The sequence below is a fragment of the Hevea brasiliensis genome, chromosome 15 (genome assembly GCF_030052815.1).
Source record: "Hevea brasiliensis isolate MT/VB/25A 57/8 chromosome 15, ASM3005281v1, whole genome shotgun sequence".
Classification (NCBI taxonomy): Eukaryota; Viridiplantae; Streptophyta; class Magnoliopsida; order Malpighiales; family Euphorbiaceae; genus Hevea; species Hevea brasiliensis.
Window position 1 is genome coordinate 41669168 of NC_079507.1, and position 7429 is coordinate 41676596.

Genomic DNA, 7429 nt, shown 5'->3' on the forward strand with positions numbered 1-7429 from the left:
TCGCTAAGTTAGTGGGAGGACCAATTTGACTAAAAGCCATAATCCTTTTGGTTAATTATGTAACACCCTCCCGGTAATCATTCCGTACATTCTATTGTTCCGGTGATCAGTGTCGGTCCGGACAGCTAGAACGTCCGGAAAAATAATTAAACTAAAGTCAGGAACTATAATTAACTCAAATATTAATAAGAAAAATTTAGTAAAAATTTTAGAAAATAAAATACAACCAAGTAAAACGAGCCGGTGCCCAAGCGATGGGTAACCGGAGGGAATTTGCGGTTCTCGCAACGAGGAGCCCTAGACCCGGGTAAAAATTCATAAAATAATTTTTGGGACTCCAGAGAAGGGTCATTGAGGTTCCTATGGCATTAGAATGCCAAGAAAATATTTAGAAAAATTTTTCAATCGGTACAGACAATTTTGACCCGTTAAGCCAAACGGAGGGCATTTTGGTCATTTCGCCTTCAGAGGTGATTTTTGGCCGACTTGTCCAGTTAAGTAAATAATTATTATGACTCAAAATATGAATAAATATTGCTAAAAATTAAATTAAAATGTGGTAGAAAAGAAAAGCAAAGAAAAATAGTGGAAATTAAGGATAATGACATCACATGATGTCATTATCTTACTCCTAACCAATCACCATCTAACAAGCAATCTTAAAACACTTAAAAGAGTCAAAAATAGACCAAAAATTTCTGGTTTCCTTCTTCATCTTCAACCAGCCAAAACGTGAGTTTCTTCCTCCATAGCTTTTATTTTTTTATACCTTCCAATCTTTGATTCCTTACCCTAAAACCCTTAGGTCTCTTCATTAAAACTTGTCCACACACCTTGTAGGAGTGTTTGGCAGCCAAGAAAAGCCAAGAAAGTGAAGGAATTGCTTGGGAAAATTCTGCCCTCCTAAGGTTAGTGCACCTATATCCATTAAACTCTTTATTTTCATGGTTTAGGACTTGAAACTAGTAAGAATTGTGATTTAAATTAACAAAAAATTATGTGTATAACATCTTGAATTTTGGCTGCCCTAGCTATGGAATAAGGGGAAGTGTTTTGATGAGCTTAGAGTGGAATAGAAACCATGTTGAAGTGATAAACATATGAGCAATGCATTGGTAGCTACTAAGATACATGGCATAAACCATGAATTTGAATTAGGGTTTGGAAAGGTGAAAATGTGACTTGGCTTAGGAAATTATTAGAGAGCATTTTAATGGTCAATTAGTGACCATTTTAGGTAATTTGAACAACAAATGGACAGAAAAATGAGATTGCAAAGTGAGGATTGCAGGCTGCGCTATGGCGTGCATAGGACTGAAAATTCAGTCCCTTTGCACTGCCATAACTTGGGCTGTGTTAGTCCAATTGAAGTTTGACCAATTGGACATAGAACTAGGCTTATAATGGCACATTTTTGCTGAAGAAACCATGCCCAAAAGACCAAAGCAAGAGGACCAAAACTTGGCCCCAATCCGGATACCCTGCACTGAATTCTGCAGAATTGACCAAATGAACAGTAACTGTTCATTTGGCCATAACTCACTGTAGATTTGGTCAATTGGCCTGAAATTTTTACAGCAACAAGTTAAGAAATAGACAAACAACTTTCATGAAGGAACCTACCCCAAATTATGGCCAGAACCCATCCAACCAAGTGACTCTAGTTACTGTTCATGCACTGTAGATATGGTAAATCTGCAGATTTGGCAATCCGGCCAGCTTGGGTTTTTGGGCCGTATCTGGAGTTACAAAACTCCAAATGGAGTGATTCAAAAAAGGAAATTCAACTAGACAAAATAAGGAACAACTTTCATGTTTTACATTTCTTCAAATTCCAACAGTAACAGTGTCCAATGGAACAGTGAAATTGACTCACCAAAACTGAAAATTTTGCTTGTGTGGGTTTACACTTTGAAATGGTATTAACACTTAATGCCAACAAGTTTTAAACACCAAATGTGGTATATTGGGAGTGCCAAAGTCAATGTACATATTTTCTATCCAAAAGTCAACATTTTTGTTGACCAATAAGGTGAATAGTGACACCAAAACCAAAAATTGGCAATTTTGCCAAAATGACCTAAGCTTTGAGAAAGTGACCAAAACTAACAAGTTTTAAATGCAAAATGGGGTACATTGGGAGTGTTAAAACCAATGCACCTATGTTCTAATCAAAAGTCAACTTTTTGTTGACTATTGAAGTGAATAGTGACATAAAAACTTGAAATTCAAAAAAAATTGAAGAATTCAAAAGTATCAAATGCCCTAGTAGGCCTAATGTGATTGGTTTGGATAGGTTGGCATGCCAATAGCGTTCTGATAGCAGTACTGCGTATGATATATGGCTTCATTGCCATTCTGTGATGTGATAGCCTATGGCTATACTGATTATGATGTTTTACTTGGCTTTATGCCTTATTGCTTATATGGCTTATTAGCCATTCTGTTTGCACACCGGGAGACACATTGTGACCGATGGTGTGACGGCTCGAGGTACCTGGTACCCAGTGCTAGTTTACCCGTTTATCCAGTCCGGTCAATTTGTATAGGTTACTTGGGCATGAAAAAGTATAACTGTAATTGAACTGATTGTTAAAGAAAATACGAAAACTAAATATCAGGAATGATTACGATAGAATACAAAGAAACTTAAAAGTCATGAAGAAGTTAATATCATAAAACAAGATTAGCCCTCGACTAAACAATAAGTTAATAATTATTCAGTTCTTATGAACACAATGGCTAAGAAATTATGATTTTTATTTGCATATTATTTCTTTCTATTTTATTATTTGCACCACTAAGCTTTATGCTTAGCGCGTCGCTTTTGCAACGCGTAGGTACTGGAGATACAAATCGTGAGCCCAGTAGACCATGGTAGGTGAGTCCATCCTGCGATCTGCATGTGTCCGTGTCACCTCAACCTGCGATTGCATTGGTAGGACATTAGGTGTCATTTTGACATTTTGTAACTTAACTTTGTTTTTCTCCTATGTAATTAAACTTGTGTAATGTATATTGATGTTTATGTAAATTATGAAAATTGTACTTGTGAATGGAAAAGTAAATGTTTACTTGTGATTTATATGTGATCATCACATGTGATGGATGATTGAGAACTGGAATTGAAATGTTGTTGAGATTTTGATACTGAGATTTTGTTGATAAATTGAAGTTGGGATTGCTTGGAAATTATTTGGAAGTGTTTTTAACAGGTTCCGAAGAACGGTTTTCTCCATTTTTAGCCGGTACTCCGCCGGATTTTCTTTAAAATTTTCGAAACCTCAAATAAATAATAATTTCGATAAATGGCTTAAATAAATTATCTTTCACAAGTTATATTCAAAAGGAGGAATAAAAATGAATTAAGAAAAAATAGAGTGCTCGGCACACTGAGTGGCATAACTTGCTCGGCTACACTGTAGTCGGGTAAGGGGTGTCACATTTAGTGGTATCAGAGCACGATTTAGGCGTTTCTGGTCCTAGATTGAGTCCATACCATGCATTGCATTTGTAAGAGTCGAGGTGACACTAACGCAGATCTATTTACCTTTCTTATTTTGAATAGGATATGGACCCTTCATCTCAGAGAGCTGTTGAGGAGGAAGTGGAGAGTCATGCTCCACTGCAGTGATTGAGGCTGGGGCATGAGAGAATCTGCTCGCCATGACTCAAGCGAGCACCTTTCGGCCTCCACGAGCCATGTTCCAACAAATGGCCGACTTCTTTAGACAGATGGTGAGGTAATGCCAGCACCACCACCACCACCACCGGCTCAGTAAATCACACTTGGAGGCTAAGAAAATTTGGGGCGGTGGATTTTTATGGCAAGAGAGAAGATGACTGCATTGCGGTAGAATTGGTTGAGCAGGCAGGCAGAATTCTAAAACAACTTCACTGAACTCCAGAGCAAAACCTGGAAGCTGCTATATCCTTGCTGCAAGACGATGCATATGAGTGGTGGGACACTGTGTCCAGTGAGGTGCAGCCAGAAGCTGTAACTTGGGACTTCTTTCTCTCTGAATTCAAGAAGAAATATGTGGGTACTGTATATCTGGAAGAGAGAAGAAGAGAATTTATTAAACTGAGGCAGAGACAATTGTCAGTGGCTGAGTATGAGAAGGAATTTGTAAGATTAAGCCGCTATGGAAGGGAGATAGTCCCTAATGAAGCTGAAAGATGTAAGAGATTTGAAGAGGGACTAAATGACAACATAAAGATTCAGCTCACTGCCCTGGGAATTACAGAATTTACCAAGTTAGTGGAAGCTGCATTGAAAGTGGAGAAAGTGAGAATAAATGAACAAAATAGGAAAGATAGGCAGCGTAAGAGGGAATTTGGACCAGGACAGTCAAGTATACCAACCGATAGTAAGAAGTTTAAGGGTCCTAGTTCACAAGATCAGACACAGGGCCACAGAGGCCAGATGGGAATATCTATAGCTAGTTCCCCGGGCACAATAACAAGGATTAACTTGATGCACGAATGTATGCATTGTGGTAGAAGACACGAGAGGAGTATCATTTGTTAAATGGAGAGTGTTTCAAGTGTGGGGCTACGGATCATTTCATAAGAGATTGCCCTCGAGGAGTGGCTCAATAGCTCTGTACAAGTTCATAGACCTTCCCTATAGTTCAAAGGGGTAAAGGATCGGGTAGAAGCGGCCGTGGCATTTCACGTAAGATTGTTTCGAGACCGTTGAAAAGCCCAAGTCGGTGGCACCACAAGTATATGCAATGGAAGCTCGGGAAGAGCCAAACCTGCACAATCGATGAGGCAATACAAGGAAGTGAAGAAACAAGGAGGTAGTAACTCCCGATTACTTAAGTCGAGTAAATTTGAGAGGACGAAATTTAAATAAGAGGAAGAGTTGTAACACCCTCCGGTAATCATTCCGTACATTCTCATTACGGTGATCGGTGTCGATCAGGACAGCTAGACGTCGGAAAAATAATTAAACTAAAGTCAGAACTATAATTAACTCAAATATTAATAAGAAAAATTTAGTAAAAATTTTAGAAAATAAAATACAACCAAGTAAAGCAGTAGGTGCCCAAGCGATGGGTAGCAGGAGGAAGTTCTGTTCTCATAGCGAGGAGCCCTAGACCCGGGTAAAAATTCATAAAATAATTTTTGGGACTCCAGAGAAGGGTCATTGAGGTTCCTATGGCATTAGAATGCCAAGAAAATATTTAGAAAAATTTTTCAATCGGTACAGACAATTTTGACCCGTTAAGCCAAACGGAGGGCATTTTGGTCATTTCGCCTTCAGAGGTGATTTTTGGCCGACTTGTCCAGTTAAGTAAATAATTATTATGACTCAAAATATAAATAAATATTGCTAAAAATTAAATTGAAATGTGATAGAAAAGAAAAGCAAAGAAAAATAGTGAAAATTAAGGATAATGACATCACATGATGTCATTATCTTACTCCTAACCAATCACCATCTAACAAGCAATCTTAAAACACTTAAAAGAGTCAAAAATAGAACAAAAATTTCTGGTTTCCTTCTTCATCTTCAACCAGCCAAAACGTGAGTTTCTTCCTCCATAGCTTTTATTTTTTTATACCTTCCAATCTTTGATTCCTTACCCTAAAACCCTTAGGTCTCTTCATTAAAACGTGTCCACACACCTTGTAGGAGTGTTTGACAGCCAAGAAAAGCCAAGAAAGTGAAGGAATTGCTTAGGAAAATTCTGCCCTCCTAAGGTTAGTGCACCTATATCCATTAAACTCTTTATTTTCATGGTTTAGGACTTGAAACTAGTAAGAATTGTGATTTAAATTAACAAAAACTTATGTGTATAACATCTTGAATTTTGGCTGCCCTAGCTATGGAATAAGGGGAAGTGTTTTGATGAGCTTAGAGTGGAATAGAAACCATGTTGAAGTGATAAACATATGAGCAATGCATTGGTAGCTACTAAGATACATGGCATAAACCATGAATTTGAATTAGGGTTTGGAAAGGTGAAAATGTGACTTGGCTTAGGAAATTATTAGAGAGCATTTTAATGGTCAATTAGTGACCATTTTAGGTAATTTGAACAACAAATGGACAGAAAAATGAGATTGCAAAGTGAGGATTGCAGGCTGCCCTAGGGCAGCGGCATAGGGACTGAAAATTCAGTCCCTTTGCACTGCCATAACTTGGGCTGTGTTAGTCCAATTGAAGTTTGACCAATTGGACATAGAACTAGGCTTATAATGGCACATTTTTGCTGAAGAAACCATGCCCAAAAGACCAAAGCAAGAGGACCAAAACTTGGCCCCAATCCGGATACCCTGCACTGAATTCTGCAGAATTGACCAAATGAACAGTAACTGTTCATTTGGCCATAACTCACTGTAGATTTGGTCAATTGGCCTGAAATTTTTACAGCAAGAAGTTAAGACATAGAGAAACAACTTTCATGAAGGAACCTACCCCAAATTATGGCCAGAACCCATCCAACCAAGTGACTCTATTTACTGTTCATGCACTATAGATATGGTAAATCTGCAGATTTGGCAATCCGGCCAGCTTGGGTTTTTGGGCCATATCTGGAGCTACAAAACTCCAAATGGAGTGATTCAAAAAAGGAAATTCAACTAGACAAAATAAGGAACAACTTTCATGTTTTACATATCTTCAAATTCCAACAGTAACAGTGTCCAATGGAACAGTGAAGTTGACTCACCAAAACTGAAAATTTTGCTTGTGTGGGTTTACACTTTGAAATGGTATTAACACTTAATGCCTACAAGTTTTAAACACCAAATGTGGTATATTGGGAGTGCCAAAGTCAATGTACATATTTTCTATCCAAAAGTCAACATTTTTGTTGACCAATAAGGTGAATAGTGACACCAAAACCAAAAATTGGCAATTTTGCCAAAATGACCTAAGCTTTGAGAAAGTGATCAAAACTAACAAGTTTTAAATGCAAAATGGGGTACATTGGGAGTGTTAAAACCAATGCACCTATGTTCTATGCAAAAGTCAACTTTTTGTTGACTATTGAAGTGAATAGTGACATAAAAACTTGAAATTCAAAAAAAATTGAAGAATTCAAAAGTATCAAATGCCCTAGTAGGCCTAATGTGATTGGTTTGGATAGGTTGGCATGCCAATAGGGTTCTGATAGCAGTACTGCGTATGATATATGGCTTCATTGCCATTCTGTGATGTGATAGCCTATGGCTATACTGATTATGATGTTTTACTTGGCTTTATGCCTTATTGCTTATATGGCTTATTAGCCATTCTGTTTGCACACCGGGAGACACATTGTGACCGATGGTGTGACGGCCCGAGGTACCTGGTACCCAGTGCTAGTTTACCCGTTTATCCAGTCCGGTCAATTTGTATAGGTTACTTGGGCATGAAAAAGTATAACTGTAATTGAACTGATTGTTAAAGAAAATACGAAAACTAAATATCAGG